We start from the raw sequence: 19,804 nt of genomic DNA on the forward strand, positions 1-19,804 counted from the left end.
TTTGCTTACTTTTTTCTCCATTATAATTTTATATTATACTTAAAATATAAAGACTTATGATTGATAAAAATTCACTGTTAAATCTTTTATTTGTAAATATTAGAAAAGAAAGTTATTTTTGCTATCTCAACTTTTTTATAATTTTCTTTTAATTGTATCTGTGTTATTAACCATATAATAATCAATAATGCAAATTGATATAAAGTAACATGCATTTACAAAATCAAACAAGTTAGACGGAAGTATCATTTTAAGAATTACTTTTATTTATTGGCATTTATTTTGAAATATTTTCAAAATAGACGTGATCCTTATTTTGTCTACCTGTAGATTCAATACCCTTTAACATAGCATTTATATAATCATATCGTACTTCTTAAATTTTAAAAAATGTATCCTTTACTTAGTATTTATATTTATTTTTTAGGATAAATATATAGTTACCATTCCTTCTGATTCTTTGAATGTCTTGGTATTACTTTGGCTTAACTACAAACATAACAACATTAGTGGTAACACAATTATAGAATTATAATATTTTTTCTTAAAGCTTTATAGCTATTTCCATAATATTTGGTGGCTAGTCAGTCTTTAATAGAAGAAGACAAGGCTATTCTTTGTTTTCTCTATAGAAGTAATTTTGTTTTTTTTCTGGTCCACTTTTAAATTTAACATTTTGAAATAGATATAGATATATATCTATTTTGCATTATAATTAAGCTTTAAACATGGTATATTCTTTTACTTATCTTGATATGCCTATTTCCCTGCCCTGGGAACAAATCTGGATATCCAACAGTTTGGCACATTTTCTTGGTTGTTCTCTGATTGCTTAGAGTCAGGTCATACCCATGCTTTAGCTACTGCACTGGATGACTGAATTTCTAATGCTATTTCCGTCTTTTGAGCTGCAGTTTCATTAAATTTATGTATTATTTATTGTAGAAGCAAATAAAAGCTTATATTTGTAGGTAAATGGCATAAGTTTTAGTGGAATGTGGAGGTCACAATACAAATGTTTAGTTGATATAGATCTTTACTCTAAATAATGATGAAATTTTTTGATGTTAAGTTGCCTTCCTGCTTTCCTTCCCTCTTCTTTTCTTTCTTTTTGATTGGTATTTTTGGCTCTAAAATTTATTTTTTTGGCAAAATCTTATTTGAATTGATACAGAGATGAAGGATACACACACACACACATAAATGTCTATATAAGCTCTGCTAAATAATCATAAAATCTGTTTCTCGAATCAATTCAAAATATTTTAAGAATGCTGCTTTCCTTGAATTAAACTTAAATCTTCTCACTTATTTATTAAGCAGCATTCCTTTGTCATGCACTGACTACAGCCTTGTTCTTCCACTAAGTAATTGTGTTTTATAAATTTGCAAGCAACCAGAGTGATTTCAGAATTTGTTAAAGATTTACAAAAAATTGACATGATCTTAACCGCATGCTGCTATTGCCAATATGCCCGTTAGAGTGATGATTTTACTAAAAGCAATGTCTAACTCCTTCACATTCCTACAATAATGGCCTTATTATTATACTACAAAAGATGACATCTTCAAATAAAAATGTCTAACTCTATAACAATATTCCATGAATTCACTTATTACACAATATTAACAAACTACTTAAAGAATGAATCAAAACCATATAAGATATTATTTCACATGTATTGGAAAAAATAATACGATGAAGTAAATTAAATCTAATAGTGTTAAAATATTCAAAGCCTTTCTAATGATAAAAACTTTAAATATAAAATATTCTACTTCAAAAATGCTTTCAGAGATGTTATAAATGGTGACAGGATTATATATCATATATAGTTTTCTGTTTATGAATTTGATTATAGCAATGGAACAGTGTAGTATTAAATTTAAAAAATGCATATCATTTGAAGATATAAATTAACCTCAAATTTGGGTTGTAAATAATTTTATATTTAGCTTTCAGTTTTCTTTATGCGTTTTTATATAATTTCAGGAAAATAATTATCATATACAAATGTACAGATCTGAGTTTTTATCTAATATGTCTCAATCTCAAGAGTTCTAAAACCCCTCCATTTCCTTCTTTCCTTCCTTCCTCTTTCCTTCCTTGGTATAAAAGTTAATTGTTGGCAATATTTTATCAGAACTTATAATGTGAATGAAGGATGAAAGATATATACATATATACACACACACATATAGTGATGATCCAACTTGGAATAAATATTTCCATATTTCTATGAAAAAATATGAATGAATTTAACTATAGTATGTAATTCCTTAACATTTTTCATAATATAGAGTATATGTACTTACAACTTCATACAGTGAACTTAATTGTTGAATATCAACCTTCATGCATGGAAGAGTTTTTATGTTATTATAAAGTATACTTTAATAATTATGATAAAGGAGAATTACATGATGTTAAGGAATTATGTTAATGTAATGGGCTTTATGAATTCACAAATTAGCTGAGCAATGAGAGTGATTGGAATTAGATAGGCAAATCCCTTGAGGGGAGTAGGGGATTGATCTGTAAAAGATTATTTCTAAGAGTGAGAATAGCATGTGCATGCCCCTGTAGCATGAGGGAACATAGTTAAGTACGAGGATTGTCAGAAGTATATCTATGATAATGATCCTGAAGGTGAGCAAGGAGTGATTTGAGGCTACTAACAAGGGTAAGGCCAAATATGTAACAGTCAACATATTATAGCAGGCTGTCCGGCGAGCCGGCCCTCCGCCCGCGCCGCGGGGTGGGCAAGCGCCCCGCAGGGGTCTCGGGCTCCCAGCCCACTGCCCGGCCTCCCTGCCACATGCTATGCGTCATCCGGGGACGCCCCTCGCCAAGAGAGACCCTCAATCACAAGTCACCCGCCCTCCCCACCCTCCTCGCCGTGCCTTGCAACCCCGCCCCCGAACCGCCCTCCCGATCCCCGTGCAGTACCCCCCGTCCATCGCCGGGAAGAACGGCAGTAACTCCAGCAGCCGTGGCGGCTCTTTGAGTCCAAGGGGCGAGCGAGGCAGCCATTGGCGGAGGCCGCTGCCTCTGGCTGTCAATCCCGCGGCCCGGCCCCGCCCCACCGGCGGAGCGTGGCAGGACGCAGGGCCGCGGGGACTGTCGGGACGGTTCCAAGATGGCCGCGCGCTTGGGGTCCGCAACTGCTGGCGGACCCGAGCCCCGTTCACTGCCACCGCTATTGACCAGAGACGCCGGTCGGATCGGCGACCCCGGGGGCTGTCCCCGCGTGGCGGGAGGCCGCCATGGCGACCCTGGAAAAGATGGTGAAGGCCTTCGAGTCCCTCAAGTCCTTCCAGCAGCCGCCGCCGCCGCCTCAGCCCCCTAAGCCGGCATCGCAGCCGCCGCCGCTTCATCCCTTCAGCCGATACCGCCGCCGATGCCGCCTCAGCACCCTCAGCCGGCACCGCCGCCCGCCCAGCCCCCTCAGCCGGCACCGCAGCCGCCGCCGCCTCGGACCCCTCAGCCGGCACCGCAGCCGCCGGACCCCCAGCCCCCTCACCCGGCACCGCAGCCGCCACCGCTTCAGCCTGTACCGGCGCCGATGCCGCCTCAGCAGGCACGGCAGCCGACGCCGTCTCAGCCCCTTCAGCCGGCATCGCAGCCGCCGCCGCCTCGGCCCCCTCAGCCGGAACAGCCGCCTCAGCCGGTAACGCCGCCGATGCCGCCTCAGCCCCTTCAGCCGGCACCGCAGCCTCTACCGGCACCGCCGCCCCCCCAGCCCCCTCAGCTGGCACCGCAGCTGCCGCCGCTTCAGCCGGTACCGCCGCCGATGCCGCCTCAGCCCCCTCAGCCGGCACTGCAGCCGCCGCCGCCTCGGCCCCCTCAGCCAGAACAGCCGCTTCAGCAGGTAACGCCGCCGATGCCGCCTCAGCCCCTTCAGCCGGCACCGCAGCCTCTACCGCCACCGCCGACCGCCCAGCCCCCTCAGCTGGCACCGCAGCCGCCGCTGCTTCAGCCGGTACCGCCGCCGACGCCGCCTCGGCCCCTTCAGCCGGCACCGCAGCCGCCGCCGCCTCGGCCCCTTCAGCCGGCATCACAGCCTCTACCGCCACCGCCGCCCGCCCAGCCCCCTCAGCCGGCACCGCAGCCGCCGAACCTCCAGCCCCCTCACCCGGCACCGCAGCCGCCACCGCTTCAGCCGGTACCGGCGCCGATGCCGCCTCAGCAGGCACGGCCGCCGACGCCATATCAGCCCCGTCAGCCGGCATCGCAGCCTCAACCGCCATCGCCGCCCTCCCAGCCCCAACAGCCGGCACCGCAACCGCTGCCGCCTCAGCCCCTTCAGCCGGCACCGCAGCCTCTACCGCCACCGCCGCCCGCCCAGCCCCCTCAGCCAGCACCGCAGCCGCTGACCCCCCAGCCCCCTCAGCCGGCACCGCAGCCGCCGCCGCGTCGGCCCCTTCAGCCGGCACCGCAGCCTCTACCGCCACCGCCGACCGCCCAGCCCCCTCAGCCGGCACCGCCGCCCGCCCAGCCCCCTCAGCCGGCACCGCCGCCCGCCCAGCCCCCTCAGCCGGCACCACAGCCGCCGCCGCCTCGGACCCCTCAGCCGGCACCGCAGCCGCCGAACCCCCAGCCCCCTCACGCGGCACCGCAGCCGCCACGGCTTCAGCCGGTACCGGCGCCGATGCCGCCTCAGAAGGCACGGACGCCGACGCCGTCTCAGCCCCTTCAGCCGGCATCGCAGCCTCAACCGCCATCGCCGCCCTCCCAGCCCCCTCAGCCGGCACCGCAACCGCCGCCGCTTCAGCTCGTTCAGCCGGCACCGCAGCCGCCGCCACCTCGGCCCCCTCAGCCGGAACAGCCGCCTCAGCCGGTAACGCCGCCGATACCGCCTCAGCCCCTTCAGCCGGCACCGCAACCGCCGCCGGCTCAGCCCCTTCAGCCGGCACCGCAGCCTCTACCGCCACCGGCGACCGCCCAGCCCCCTCAACCTCCACCGCCACCCGCCCAGCCCCCTCAGCCGGCACCGCAGCCTCTACCGCCACCGCCGCCCGCCCAGCCCCCTCAGCCGGCACCGCAGCCGCCGCCGCCTCGGACCCCTCAGCCTGCACCGCAGCCGCCGAACCTCCAGCCCCCTCACCCGGCACCGCAGCCGCCACCCGCTTCAGCCCCTTCAGCCGGCACTGCAGCTGCCGCCGCCTCGGCCCCCTCAGCTGGCACCGCAGCCGCCGCCGCTTCAGCCGGTACCGCCGCCGATGCCGCCCCAGCCCCTTCAGCCGGCACCGCAGCCGCCGCCGCCTCGGTCCCTTCAGCCGGCACCGCAGCCTCTACCGGCACCGCCGCCCGCCCAGCACCCTCAGCTGGCACCGCAGCCGCCGCCGCTTCAGCCGGTACCCGCCGCCGATGCCGCCTCAGCCCCCTCAGCCGGCACTGCAGCCGCCGCCGCCTCGGCCCCCTCTGCCGAACAGCCGCCTCAGCAGGTAACGCCGCCGATGCCGCCTCAGCCCCCTCAGCCGGCACCGCAGCCGCCGCCGCCTCGGACCCCTCAGCCTGCACCGCAGCCGCCGAACCTCCAGCCCCCTCACCCGGCACCGCAGCCGCCACCGCTTCAGCCCCTTCAGCCGGCACTGCAGCTGCCGCCGCCTCGGCCCCTTCAGCCGGCACCGCAGCCTCTACCGGCACCGCCGCCCGCCCAGCCCCCTTCAGCCGGCACCGCAGCCGCCGCCGCCTCGGCCCCTTCAGCCGGCATCGCAGCCTCAGCCGCCATCGCCGCCCGCCCAGCTCCCTCAGCCGGCACCGCAACCGCCGCCGCTTCAGCCCCTTGAGCCGGCACCGCAGCCGCCGCCGCCTCGGCCCCCTCAGCCGGAACAGCCGCCTCAGCCGGTAACGCCGCCGATGCCGCCTCAGCCCCTTCAGCCGGCACCGCAGCCTCTACCGCCACCGCCTCCCGCCCAGGCCCCTCAGCCGGCACCGCAGCCGCCGCCGCCTCGGCCCCCTCAGCCGGTACCTCCACTGCTGCCGCCTCAGCCGCCTCAGCCGGCACCGCAGCCGCCGACCCCCCAGCCCCCTCAGCCGGCACCGCAGCCGCCGCCGCCTCGGCCCCTTCAGCCGGCACCGCAGCCTCTACCCGCCACCGCCGTCCGCCCAGCCCCCTCAGCCGGCACCGCCGCCCGCCCAGCCCCGTCAGCCGGCACGGCAGCCGCCGCCGCCTCGGACCCCTCAGCCGGCACCGCAGCCGCCGAACCCCCAGCCCCCTCACGCGGCACCGCAGCCGCCACGGCTTCAGCCGGTACCGTCGCCGATGCCGCCTCAGCCCCTTCAGCCGGCATCGCAGCCTCTACCGCCACCCGCCGCCCGCCCAGCCCCCTCAGCCAGCACCGCAGCCGCTGACCCCCCAGCCCCCTCAGCCGGCACCGCATCCGCCGCCGCCTCGGCCCCTTCAGCCGGCACCGCAGCCTCTACCGCCACCGCCGACCGCCCAGCCCCCTCAGCCGGCACCGCAGCCGCCGCCGCCTCGGACCCCTCAGCCTGCACCGCAGCCGCCGAACCTCCAGCCCCCTCACCCGGCACCGCAGCCGCCACCCGCTTCAGCCCCTTCAGCCGGCACTGCAGCTGCCGCCGCCTCAGCCCCTTCAGCGGGCACCGCAGCCTCTACCGGCACCGCCGCCCGCCCAGCCCCCTTCAGCCGGCACCGCAGCCGCCGCCGCCTCGGCCCCTTCAGCCGGCACCGCAGCCGCCGCCGCCTCGGCCCCCTCAGCCGGAACAGCCGCCTCAGCCGGTAACGCCGCCGATGCCGCCTCAGCCCCTTCAGCCGGCACCGCAGCCTCTACCGCCACCGCCTCCCGCCCAGGCCCCTCAGCAGGCACCGCAGCCGCCGCCGCCTCGGCCCCCTCAGCCGGTACCTCCACTGCTGCCGCCTCAGCCGCCTCAGCCGGCACCGCAGCCGCCGACCCCCCAGCCCCCTCACGCGGCACCGCAGCCGCCACGGCTTCAGCCGGTACCGGCGCCGATGCCGCCTCAGCCCCCTCAGCTGGCACCGCAGCCGCCGCCGCTTCAGCCGGTACCCGCCGCCGATGCCGCCCCAGCCCCTTCAGCCGGCACCGCAGCCGCCGCCGCTTCAGCCGGTACCCGCCGACGATGCCGCCTCAGCCCCCTCAGCCGGCACTGCAGCCGCCGCCGCCTCGGCCCCCTCTGCCGGAACAGCCGCCTCAGCAGGTAACGCCCCCGATGCCGCCTCAGCCCCTTCAGCCGGCACCGCAGCCTCTACCGCCACCGCCGCCCGCCCAGCCCCCTCAGCCGGCACCGCAGCCGCCGCCGCCTCGGACCCCTCAGCCTGCACCGCAGCCGCCGAACCTCCAGCCCCCTCACCCGGCACCGCAGCCGCCACCGCTTCAGCTGGTACCGGCGCCGATGCCGCCTCAGCCCCTTCAGCTGGCATCGCAGCCTCAACCGCCATCGCCGCCCTCCCAGCCCCCTCAGCCGGCACCGCAACCGCCGCCGCTTCAGCCCGTTCAGCCGGCACCGCAGCCGCCGCCGCCTCGGCCCCCTCAGCCGGAACAGCCGCCTCAGCCGGTAACGCCCCCGATGCCGCCTCAGCCCCTTCAGCCGGCACCGCAGCCTCTACCGCCACCGCCGCCCGCCCAGCCCCCTCAGCCGGCACCGCCGCCCGCCCAGCCCCCTCAGCCGGCACCGCAGCCGCCGCCGCCTCGGCCCCCTCAGCCGGTACCTCCACTGCTTCCGCCTCAGCCGCCTCAGCCGGCACCGCAGCCGCCGACCCCCCCAGCCCCCTCAGCCGGCACCGCAGCCGCCGCCGCCTCGGCCCCTTCAGCCGGCACCGCAGCCTCTACCGCCACCGCCGTCCGCCCAGCCCCCTCAGCCGGCACCGCCGCCCGCCCAGCCCCCTCAGCCGGCACGGCAGCCGCCGCCGCCTCGGACCCCTCAGCCGGCACCGCAGCCGCCGAACCCCCAGCCCCCTCACGCGGCACCGCAGCCGCCACGGCTTCAGCCGGTACCGTCGCCGATGCCGCCTCAGCCCCTTCAGCCGGCATCGCAGCCTCTACCGCCACCGCCGCCCGCCCAGCCCCCTCAGCCAGCACCGCAGCCGCTGACCCCCAGCCCCCTCAGCCGGCACCCGCATCCGCCGCCGCCTCGGCCCCTTCAGCCGGCACCGCAGCCTCTACCGCCACCGCCGACCGCCCAGCCCCCTCAACCTCCACCGCCGCCCGCCCAGTCCCCTCAGCCGGCACCGCAGCCGCCGCCGCCTCGGCCCCCTCAGCCGGTACCTCCACTGCTGCCGCCTCAGCCGCCTCAGCCGGCACCGCAGCCGCCGACCCCCCAGCCCCCTCACGCGGCACCGCAGCCGCCACGGCTTCAGCCGGTACCGGCGCCGATGCCGCCTCAGCCCCTTCAGGTGGCATCGCAGCCTCAACCGCCATCGCCGCCCTCCCAGCCCCCTCAGCCGGCACCGCAGCCGCCGCCGCCTCGGCCCCCTCAGCCGGAACATCCGCCTCAGCCGGTAACGCCCCCGATGCCGCCTCAGCCCCTTCAGCCGGCACCGCAGCCTCTACCGCCACCGCCGCCCGCCCAGCCCCCTCAGCTGGCACCGCAGCCGCCGCCGCTTCAGCCGGTACCGCCGCCGATGCCGCCTCAGCCCCCTCAGCCGGCACTGCAGCCGCCGCCGCCTCGGCCCCCTCTGCCGGAACAGCCGCCTCAGCAGGTAACGCCGCCGATGCCGCCTCAGCCCCTTCAGCCGGCACCGCAGCCTCTACCGCCACCGCCGCCCGCCCAGCCCCCTCAGCCTGCACCGCAGCCGCCGAACCTCCAGCCCCCTCACCCGGCACCGCAGCCGCCACCCGCTTCAGCTGGTACCGGCGCCGATGCCGCCTCAGCAGGCACGGCCGCCGACGCCGTCTCAGCCCCTTCAGCCGGCATCGCAGCCTCAACCGCCATCGCCGCCCTCCCAGCCCCCTCAGCCGGCACCGCTACCGCCGCCGCTTTAGCCCCTTCAGCCGGCACCGCAGCCGCCGCCGCCACGGCCCCCTCAGCCGGAACAGCCGCCTCAGCCGGTAACGCCGCCGATGCCGCCTCAGCCCCTTCAGCCGGCACCGCAGCCTCTACCGCCACCGCCGACCGCCCAGCCCCCTCAGCTGGCACCGCAGCCGCCGCCGCTTCAGCAGGTACCGCCGCCGATGCCGCCTCAGCCCCTTCAGCCGGCACCGCAGCCTCTACCGCCACCGCCGCCCGCCCAGCCCCTTCAGCCGGCACCGCAGCCGCCGCCGCCTCGGCCCCTTCAGCCGGCACCGCCGCCTCAACCGCCACCGCCGCCCGCCCAGCTGTGGGTCAGGAGCCGCTGCACAGACGGTGAGTCCCTGCGGGCCCCTCCCCAGCCCTGCGCGGGTCTCCGTCCCTCCCTCGGCCTCCCACGAAGGCCCCGAAGCGGTCCGGGCCCCACGCCTCTGCTTTCCCGGCTGCGAAACTCGGGAAGGAACAGGGCTGTGTTGTGATCGGGGGCCGCGCGTCCTGTTCGGCTTCCTCTGAGCCACTCCCCACCCCTCTCCTCCGCTGGGCCAGGTGTAACATTTTGTCTTCCCTTTTCAACTGACGGTTTAAAACAGTGTTTCAGATAACTGTCAAAACACTGTACATGCAAAATACTAGGTTAACTTAAGGGAAGGAGTAGGAGAGAAGGGGGAAAGGAGCGAAGTTCACCGGTCACTTCTGCGGGGGAGGGTTAAGTGGTCACAGTGGTGAACGCGTAACTGCTACATGGCCCAGTGCGCTTACCATCATAGTCGTTACTGTTACTAACCCCAGACAGTTCTGGTATTAAGGAGGCATGACCACAGAACATGTGCTCATTGAGCTTAATTTTACACAAACAGTAAGTTTTCCACTTAATCAAGACAGGCAGTAAACGCCAGCTGCAGAGGACAGCTTGTGCAGGGCTGGGAAAGAGCATGGCATGATCAGAACTTTAGTTTGACTGGCTTGAAATGTAGAGGGAAAGGGAAACTTCACACTGATGAATCAGAGAGGAGATAGCTGTTTTTTATTAAACTAAAATGGTTGAATGAGCCTTGTTGATTAATGATTTGCCTTAGCAATTTGAATTTGGATTCTGCAAGTATTTTATAAGTTCTGTAAGAAGCTTGTTTTAAAATTTCAGAACTCTTAAGGTATTAGAAGTTCAGTTTTATTTTATAAGAATTTTTAAAAAGTGTTTATTTAACTCAATTAGAACAGAGTTCCTTTAACATAGGAGACTTTATTATCTCATGTATTAATACCCTCTAGAGGTACACAATGAAAAATGTGATTTATAAACAGATACATACAGACACAAGGAAAACAGAGCATGTAGCTTCAGTAACAGTTTAAGAGAAAAGTCAGAAACAGAAATCTTCCCTGGTCAAAATACCAAAAAAAGCACCTGGGGCTTATATCCCTTAATTGATTTGAGCTCTAAATGGACAAATACACATTTTTTTTTTTAAAAAAAATTGCTAAGAACAAGATTCTTTTTCATGTTGAGTAATAATTTTGGAGTTTAAATAAATACCAACAATAGAGCTATGAGGGAGGAAAAATATAAAATACTGATTTTTTTATTTGATTTCACCGTAAGGTGCATTCTTAAATACATAGGAGACAACTGTCATGATTTGCACAACTCGCTTGCAAATAGTTCAACAGTATTAACAATGATTGAATTTAGGTGGTGGGCATATGGGAATTTATCATCTTATTAAACAGTTTTCTGTACTTCTGAGACTTATAATAAAACATTGGAAGGAACCTGTTAGACATAATGCTCTATGTGAAGTAATTTGTTCCCTTTGTGAAATTCTAGGAAGGTTAAAATGCATGTTCATAACTTCAAGAAAGTCACAAGCATTTATGATGTAATCAGAACTACCTGAGGATCTGTGAAACTTGGTGAGTTGGTGAATTTTTTAAAATGTCTTAAAACATTTTGTTTTTACAAAGATTACAGGAGTAAGAGAAGGTAAATCTTAATCAACTCTTAATATTTTTTTCCTGGTTGATGTGATATAATTAAATGTGGGGAAAAAAAGGTAAATTCTAAAAGGAGACAGTACCTTGATGGTTTTCTATGGAGGAAACTCAAGCAGGAGGAAGTTTAATTTAAAAACATAAATTACTGCTCTTTATAATACATTCTAAGTTGTCATTCTTTTGAATGCCTTCCTTTCCAGACAGATGTGTTATTCTGGGAGATCATCAGGACTTCTGGGTATTTGGAGGTATTGACCTAACCAGTGGAACTGCTGATTTATAAGAAGTTGTCCAGAATTTTGGAAAACTGATTAGTAGAGGTAAATAATGTTTCCATGGCAAGTGATGACAGAAAGTGACTTCAGTGAATTTTCCTTTGTTTTTAGGCAGATGTACCTAACCATGTATGTTAAAAATGATTTCAAGCTGAAGACTGAGAAGAACTGCCATTTTTGCCAGCTGGGATGCAGAAAAATTTGGACTTCTGGGTTCCACAAATGGGCTGAGGTAACTAAGACAGTAAACATATCTTCTTGGTCAACATGTATCTCAGGGTAATCACAGATGTGTTCCATTACCTGATACTGTTTTAAATTGGATAAAAACTAGAAAATTTAAGAAATAGAGTTTGTTTTTGCTTTTATATCAGTTTGGCAAAACAGAACAACCTCTTAAATAGTAAGCACAAACCAATTTTTTCATTATTTTTAAAATATTTTAGTTTCTATTTATATTGCTTTTGTGATAAGTAAGTAAAATCTGTAAGGTCAGAAAATAGTCAAACCTAGGAAACTACTTCTGACAAGTGAATTATCCTATTGAAAATCTGATTTAGATCCTTGGCATTAATTTTCAAGTTTTTACAGTTTCCTTGGATTTCTTCTATCCAGGAAAACAACATTCTCTTTTTAGATGACTATACTCTGATTATAGTCTCTCCTTTATGGATTCAACACTAAATTGTAACCATAGGTATATTTTACCATTTACAAAAGTGCCTGGTTGGGAAGTGTAATACAATGATTTTGTAAATTGAATTACTCTAAAATTTCAAGGATTTATTTTTAATTCAATTATGATTAATTTTCATTTGTCACTGGCTCTTAATGCTTTATTTTAAAGTGTCTCTCATAGACCCCCTTCTTTCATCTTCTTCCCTTATGCTCTGTCCAGTAACTCTAAGTTCTTACATGTTCAAGGTAGGCTTGTGTATTTTTTTAAAGGCAGGCGCACCAAAAAGCACTTTCCTGTGACTATCCTCTGTTTTGTTCATTTATGAGTCCAAATTTTATAGAATTGATTTAAAGAATGTCATATCTTTCTTATTATTGTGAATGGTTTTTAAAATGCTTTCCTTCTGGCTCATTTCTGCATACTTTAAAATAATAATATGAATCAAATAAGTATGGGAATAAAATCACATTTACTTGTATCACATTTGATTCCATTTATATGGCAAAGTCTTATTATTATGTTGTTGTTATGAACATGCATTTCATAATACACTTATTTAGATGAATCAGAGCTTATTCATTAAGGTCATTTACTTTTAGAAATATGTAATTTCTTGTGAACACATGTATATAGAAATACATGTGTCTTTTTATAATTTAAGCAGCTTAAAATACAGATAAAATAAATCCAAGATACAAGATAATATGCCTTGCATTAATTTAAATTCATGTGAGTTAAAAGACAATTTGAATATTGTTTCCCATTTTCTACTAGCTTCTTGATCATATTCAGCAGCACATTTACCTTTACATATAATTAAGGAATCTTTTTTATTTCTACTGTAGCTCTGTCATAATGGATACTCTGCCGCAGAATCAGCTGTCATCTATCCCATGTGGTCAAGCGCAGAGGTGAGAATTCTCATTTGTGGGATGACCACTCACAGCTTTAAATGTTTTTACTGTAACTGCTTTTATAAGGTAGCAAGCTAGAGAGAGAGAGAGAAACAGAGAGAAGAAAAGAGTTCTCTCTGCATATTCCCATGTTGTGTGATGGCATTAGTCTTCTTCTGCTGTATTTTTCTAGAATGTGTGTGCGTGTGTGCATGTATGTGTGAGAAATGTCTTGTCTTTGTCCTAATAGCCACTCTTCTCTCCCTCTAGTTTTTTTCTCTATCCTCCCCTCCTATATTTTTCTTTTTCATCAATATCTTCTCTTTCAAAAAATTCTTGATAAATCAAATTTCCAACTTCCTCACTTTTAATATGGTAAAGTTACTTGGATCCCCAACATCAAGGGATCTCATACTTTAATGTCTGTAAGGATTTCCAGAGACACCTTTTAAAAATACAGATTTCCAGGCCTTACTTTGAGCAGTCCTCTTCCAGTAGATCCAGGGTGAGGCTGAGCATCTCCGAGCCTTCCCCCTTCATATTATGGTGCAGGGGATCAGGGGCAGTTTTCCTCTGGGTCTCCCTGCTGTTGCTATTAACAGTGGCTACAGCATCACTAATATTTTTCTTTCTTGTTTTAATTGCATTAATATTATCAACCAGTTAATAGCATTTTCTTAAAATTATGGTCAAAAGCATAGGTGTTTGATTTATAATGGTATCTGCAAACCACTCTTTTACTGAATTAATTTGTTTTGCTTGTATTTCCAAAATTGTAAATGCTGTGAGTTAAGTGACTGCTTTGCTTCAACTACAGGAGAATGTGAAAACACTCCAGGAGAGAGAGGTTGCATATATCAATGCAGACTCATACACAGAAGGTAAATTTTATTTCAGATTGTCATTAAATAGTATACCAGTATTTAAGTCTATCAACTCCAACTCATAAACTAGGATTATCCTCTTTCTATGAGATGCCTCAATAATAACTCCATTTCTCCATTTTACCAGAGAGAACATTATTATGATTCAAATGAATCAATATGATTCATAACTAAGCTATTGATCCTAATTTCTTTAGTATATTTACCATTTGCCTATCTTGGATTACTACTTAAAACTTTAGTACTTTTGACATTCTTCCTGTGGAGCTATTTTTAAAAGTTGGGCTAAAATATTTCATACAGAAATAGTTCCTGTATGTATTGGAACAACTCTGAAATAAGCACCCACTACAAACTTCCTTTTGACCCTGACATGTGGCATGTGCATCTGTAGGCTTTCATCGTATTATGGTTATTTCTAGGTAAGTGTCACAGGACACATGTTAGTTACTGACATGCTCTAGTCTAAAGTCTTCATATTGAATTGAATAAATGAATAAAAACATGAACATTATGGCCTTACCACTTCCTTTGCCAAAGACCCCTAGGTACTGCTGCCGTAATGAGCAATGACCCTTACTTTTACTGCAGGAGCTGCAGCCTTAGCAGCAGAGTCCGCCTCTGCAGTCTCCTATCCTGAGTGTGTGCTGCAGCCTCTCTGGCTCCTGAAGAGTTATTTCCACCTTGTGTTTTAGTTTTAGCCAGACTGTCTGCCTGTCTATTTATCTCCCTACCTATCTGTCTATTCTAAAATTTTATTTATTTCTTTTTACTGAAGTACATTTGATTTGTAATATTAGTTTCACGTGTACAGCAAAGTTACTCAGTTATATACATATACATATACATATACATATACATATACATTGTTTTTAGATTCTTTTCCATTATAGGTTATTATAAGATACTGAATATAATTCCCTGTACTATACAGTAGATCCTTGTTGGTTATCTGTTTCATATATAATAGTGTATATCTGTTAATCCTGAACTCCTAACATATCTCTTCCCTTCCCCCTTTCCCCTTGGGTAACCATAGTTTCTTTTCTATGTCATGAGTCTATTTCTGGTTTGTAAATAAGTTCATTTGTATCATTTTTTTGTTTGTTTACATTCCACATATAAGTGATAGAATGTGATATTTGCCTTTCTCTGTCTGACATACTTCACTGAATATGATAATCTGTAAGGTCCACCCTATTTTTAATTCTCCAGGAATGATGCCTTGAATTTGAAATCTGTTATATATTGTTTATAATTAGAAAATAAAGTTAGAATTAAATACAGGTTTGTAGTCCATTTGGAGGTATTAAAATTCTCTCTTATTTATTTTGCAGGCAATTATACTCTCAGAGTTGACTGTACACCCCTTCTTTTCCAGTTGGTATATAAACTGACAGAAGAGGTATGTAAATAGATCTGTTGTAATGATTTCTGATGAGTGGATAAATCAATAACTTTTGTTTTCTAAATTACTAACATTTAAACTGGTGAGAGACATAGCTGATTTGTATAAACAAGAAATCAGAATGAGCTTTAATACACTACTTATGTGACATAACTATGAGAACAGTAGTGCTAGTCTCTGTTCTAATAATAGTTCCTAATAATTGTATACATTTGTTAAAATGTGCAGGGTCTATTGTTTCATGGGGCAGAGTCTCTTTGATATAACAGAAAGAATACTGAGCTGGGTTGGGGAAGCCTTGGCTGTGAAGATTGCCTTGGCTATTCATTCATTCATTCATTTATTCATTCAGGAAGTATTTATTGTGTGGTTACTATGTATCAGGTCCTATGAAAGGAACTCTAGCAGCAAAAGTGATAAAAGGACAAGGTTACTGAATCCAAATACTTTGTAATCTAGAGAGGCCACAGACCTGTAAATGAGGACTCATACTTCACTTGAATATTGGATACTATATACAGTGGAGGACAGTTGCAGAAGAGAGAAGTTAAAATCCTAGGGTAGCTGGTGAGGTTGGAAAGCATTAGAAGGTGTTTAGAGAAGGATTAGTGGTTAGGCTGTAAAATGAAGGGATGTGAAAGTGGGGAGAATGTTTCTCCTCAGAGGACACAGGACCTAATAAAGATGTGGATGTGTGAAAGAACATTTCCTGACCTCTGGGTAATGCAATATAACCTCAATGTAAGGTGTTGGTGAAAAAGCTGGTAAGAAACGGGGCCTGACACATAGGCCTAAATGTTCATAAATCTGGTGATGGTGAAATTAAAGAATCTTTAACAAGGTTGTACATTATCATTTTTATTCATTAGAAAAATTACTCTGTATCAGTGCAGTGAATACGTTAAGCTGTAGTAAGTCTAAAAGCAAAATGGAAATAATTCCACATACTTATTTAGTACACAGGAATTTATAAATACTAGTTATTGATGTAAAAAGTACTCTGAAAATGCTACTGCACTCTGAATCTCTAAAAATTATGTGATCTACTCATTGAGTATATGTGTGCTGCATTTAAATAACCCCCATTATAGAATTTAACTGTAGAAATGTTTCTTTCAAGTAGGTATCACTTAGATGACAGTGGGAAGTAGATGTCACATCTCTGTGGTCCTGTTTCCCAATCGCCCTTCATCTTGCCCTGTCCTTTTCACTGTTAGTGTCTTTAACATCTCATCCTCCCAAGTGAGCATCCTCCCATGCCCATCACAACGCCCACCATACTGGGAAGCTTAGGTCCTTGATCCTTTTATTGAAATGTCCCATAAAAACATCTAAAAGCACGCTGAAAGACAGCCCTTGTTGGGGAATCCTTCTCATGAGATACATTTACTCTCTGTCCTACAGAGGAGGCTCCTGCCTTTATAGGAGGGGTAGTAAGAATTTTAGGGCCAAGAAGGAGAAGCTTAGGTCTATCCCCTTTGTACATTTATTTAATAAGTATTAAATGTGTAAGTGGTTACCATAGTGACAGGATAAATCAAACATAGTTTCTGCTATTAGTGTGTTACCTGTGTAGCCAGGAGAGACTATGATCAAGAATTTTCAAATCCAAGATAGAGATTAAAATCACCAAAGGGTATACAGATAAAAGTGTGGGAAGCAAAAAATAAGTATCTTAGTTTATTATTTTACATGTTGGAATTAAACAGCCTGCTTAATGGGAAATTGCAAATTTTTTCCCATTCTAAAGCCTCTTTTACATTAATTTGAATTTAATTTTCATGCCACTTTAGATACAATATATTTGACTTTCAGAGTTTTTGTTTTAGGTAGTTTTTTAACAGTTTAACTGGGAAATTAAAATGTGTATTTAGAAGTTACATTATCAGGATGAACTAATTAATTGTCCAGAAGAGAAGAGTGAGATTTTATAATCTTGTTTGATTTGATTGTCAGTGGAAGAATCAGACATCATTCATCTGGAGAAATGCTATTGGTTGCTGAGGGCTCAATCCCGAACTGGATGATTTGATTTAGAGACATTTGGCCCATTGGCTTCACCACCAATTCGTCCATCTCTGAGTGAAGGTGGGAATCCTTCTATTTTCTACAAATGTTCTTTGCTAAACACCTGAGCCTTGTTCCACCTTTGGAGCCTTGTGTAAGTCGGTTTACCTTTCTGCACTTGAATATTCTCATATATAAAATCAGTTTGACCAAGACAATCATTATGAAAGTGTGCTCCAGTGTGGTGCCTCAGCATCTGGTGCAGGGTCAGGGTGGTGGACACTGAATAGGCAAAGCTCTAGCTTCCACACATGACCCCACCTCTTCCTCAGCTGAGGAGTGTCTATTGTATTTCTTTTATATAGAAGAAGGTTCCACTGCTGTATACTTCCCCCACCCTTAAAAAATTAAGAAACCACTAGACCATCTCTAAGGTCCCCACTTAGCTCTAAACTTTTCACTACTATATATATATATATATATTTTAAATGAGGTTTACAAGGAGCAGTTGTGGGTGATAATCACAAAAACTGTATTTGAAATCTGAAAGCTTGGGTTCTTCTTCTGATTCAGACCTTTTTAAAAAAAATTTCTTACTTTTAGCAAGTCATTTAACTACTTCTTAGCTTCAATTTTCTGCTCTTTGAGGGCACAGAATTAGATCCTTGAAATAGACAGTCTGTATTCTTCAGGTTTCTAGTGTGTTTTAGAAATATTTATTTGTTAGGGGAGCTAGAACAGACAGGGTTTCCACTTCAGCAGTGCAGTTATGTTTTTACCTTTTTATAATTAGAGATTGAGAAATCATTTCATTTGAAAATAAAATGATTCCATTTATTTTTTAGGAAAAGTTTAAAAACCACAGGATTAGATTATAAATTGCCCTTTATTTCTGAAATTTAATATATTTAGTTATACAGATTAAGTGGTACAATGAAGACTGCAGTACAGAATTTCTGTCTCTTATAATATAGTGTGTTAGTTTTCTTTGCTTCATGAAGGAGCTGTATGAATCTCATTAATAACAACACAGTATATCTTTGATAGAGTTCAACTTTTCTTCTTCTTTTTTCCTTTTTCTTCTTAGTCTTTCCAAATTAGGATAATTGTGGTCTCTGACATTTTTCCAGTTAAATTTTTAAAATACATTTTTATTTTTTACATTCTACAATCACTTTTGACTTTTGGAATTAATATAAGATAGAGACAGGTATGCAGACAAAACCAAACACTAAATGATAGTATTTTCTTCTAGGAAGTTAAATGTTGGTTATAATTATGCCAGGGGGTGGGGGAAAAATTTCCTAAGACAGTGGAAACTACTGATAACTTTTAAAAACTAAATCAGTTTATGCGAGTCATGCCTCCTTTCATAGGCATGTCATTATTAACAGAAAGTTTGTTGGCTGTGATTTATTCTTTCTGTGTTCCTATTTTACAGGTTTATTTAATGCTTTTGGTGAAAATCATGACAGCCACATAGATTTTAAGGAGATATCCTGTGGGCTATCAGCTTGTTGCAGAGGACTTCTGGCTGAAAGACAGAAATGTAAGTGTGTTAAACATCACAAAATTTGGAAGCTATACAGAGAAAAAAATTAGCATCCATTCATGTAAAAAATCATCTGATTAAGGCTTGAATTTTCATCCCTTTTGCAAATAGCAATCTCTTGCTAAGGTTTTACTGACGTCAGTGTAAAGGTTCAATCATCTATTCTTTTTTACTGTGGAGTAATTTAAGATCTTTGTTATTAATAATGGTTGATTTTCCAGATAAATGTGCAATTCATGATAAATGAACTACATCAGTCATGATGTGTTTGAAAATGTTAAGCATATAGAAAATATTTTCTGGTAGTCTATATAGAAAATTTGTCTTGCTTAACTTGAATTTCAACTTATTTTCTATCACTGTGTATATTGATATTTTATTAGCAAAATTAAATTTATGATAAAACAATTTTATTAAATACTAAATTTATCTTTTAAACCTATCTAAAATATTATGGCATAATTTATAAGCATATTACATTCCTAAATCTTAACCATATTTGTTTAGGAAAATGCAGCAGTTTACATTTAATTGGAACCTAATTCTTACATATTCACTAGGGTCATTATCTCTGCATCTTTCTAAAATACAGCTTCACAAATACTGCATATTTTGGGTATGATACTTAATAGTTCAATATTCTTTAGTAATGTTGTACTGTGATGCACTCAGTTAACTTAATAGCATAATTATTACATGGGTGTGTGAAGTAGATAATTATTTAATCTTAAAAATTTAGATTTCTTTTATCTTCCCTGATAATATACCATTACTCTAACCTGGCTTTGTGATAGATTATTTGTTCACATTAAAGTTCTGGTATTAAAGAGGCTGAAGTCTTTGTTTCTCAATTGAGGTTGTTGTCTTATATTTTTTTTTTAATTTATTTTTTTGCCAGTGGACTAGTGGAAGTTAACCAAATAGACTAACTAGCAATTTTGCTGATATTGATGTTAATTAGCAAAGTGCTGATATTTTGGATTTTTAGCTTGTTGTATATAAACTTCATTGAAGAATTGAAATTGTTCTTAGGCAAAAATATTGGGTGCACATTAATTACATTGGAGAGGCAAAATCTTTATACAGTCATCTCTCATTATCTGCTGAGGATTGGTTCTGAGA

General features: G+C 47.8%; 1 long non-coding RNA gene across 1 annotated transcript in view; it reads left to right on the plus strand.

Annotated features, from left to right (window-relative positions):
* Positions 1-9,225: 9,225 nt before the first annotated feature.
* Positions 9,226-19,804, plus strand: part of LOC140693840 (uncharacterized) — a 125,210-nt gene continuing 114,631 nt past the window's right edge. Inside the window, exons 1-8 of the long non-coding RNA XR_012069544.1 lie at positions 9,226-9,328; positions 10,818-10,903; positions 11,371-11,491; positions 12,784-12,849; positions 13,649-13,712; positions 15,053-15,120; positions 17,080-17,211; positions 18,572-18,679. This is a non-coding gene — a long non-coding RNA (uncharacterized lncRNA). The remainder of the gene's footprint in view (positions 9,329-10,817; positions 10,904-11,370; positions 11,492-12,783; positions 12,850-13,648; positions 13,713-15,052; positions 15,121-17,079; positions 17,212-18,571; positions 18,680-19,804) is intronic.

The sequence above is a fragment of the Vicugna pacos genome, unplaced genomic scaffold (assembly GCF_048564905.1).
Source record: "Vicugna pacos unplaced genomic scaffold, VicPac4 scaffold_20, whole genome shotgun sequence".
NCBI classification, from domain to species: Eukaryota; Metazoa; Chordata; class Mammalia; order Artiodactyla; family Camelidae; genus Vicugna; species Vicugna pacos.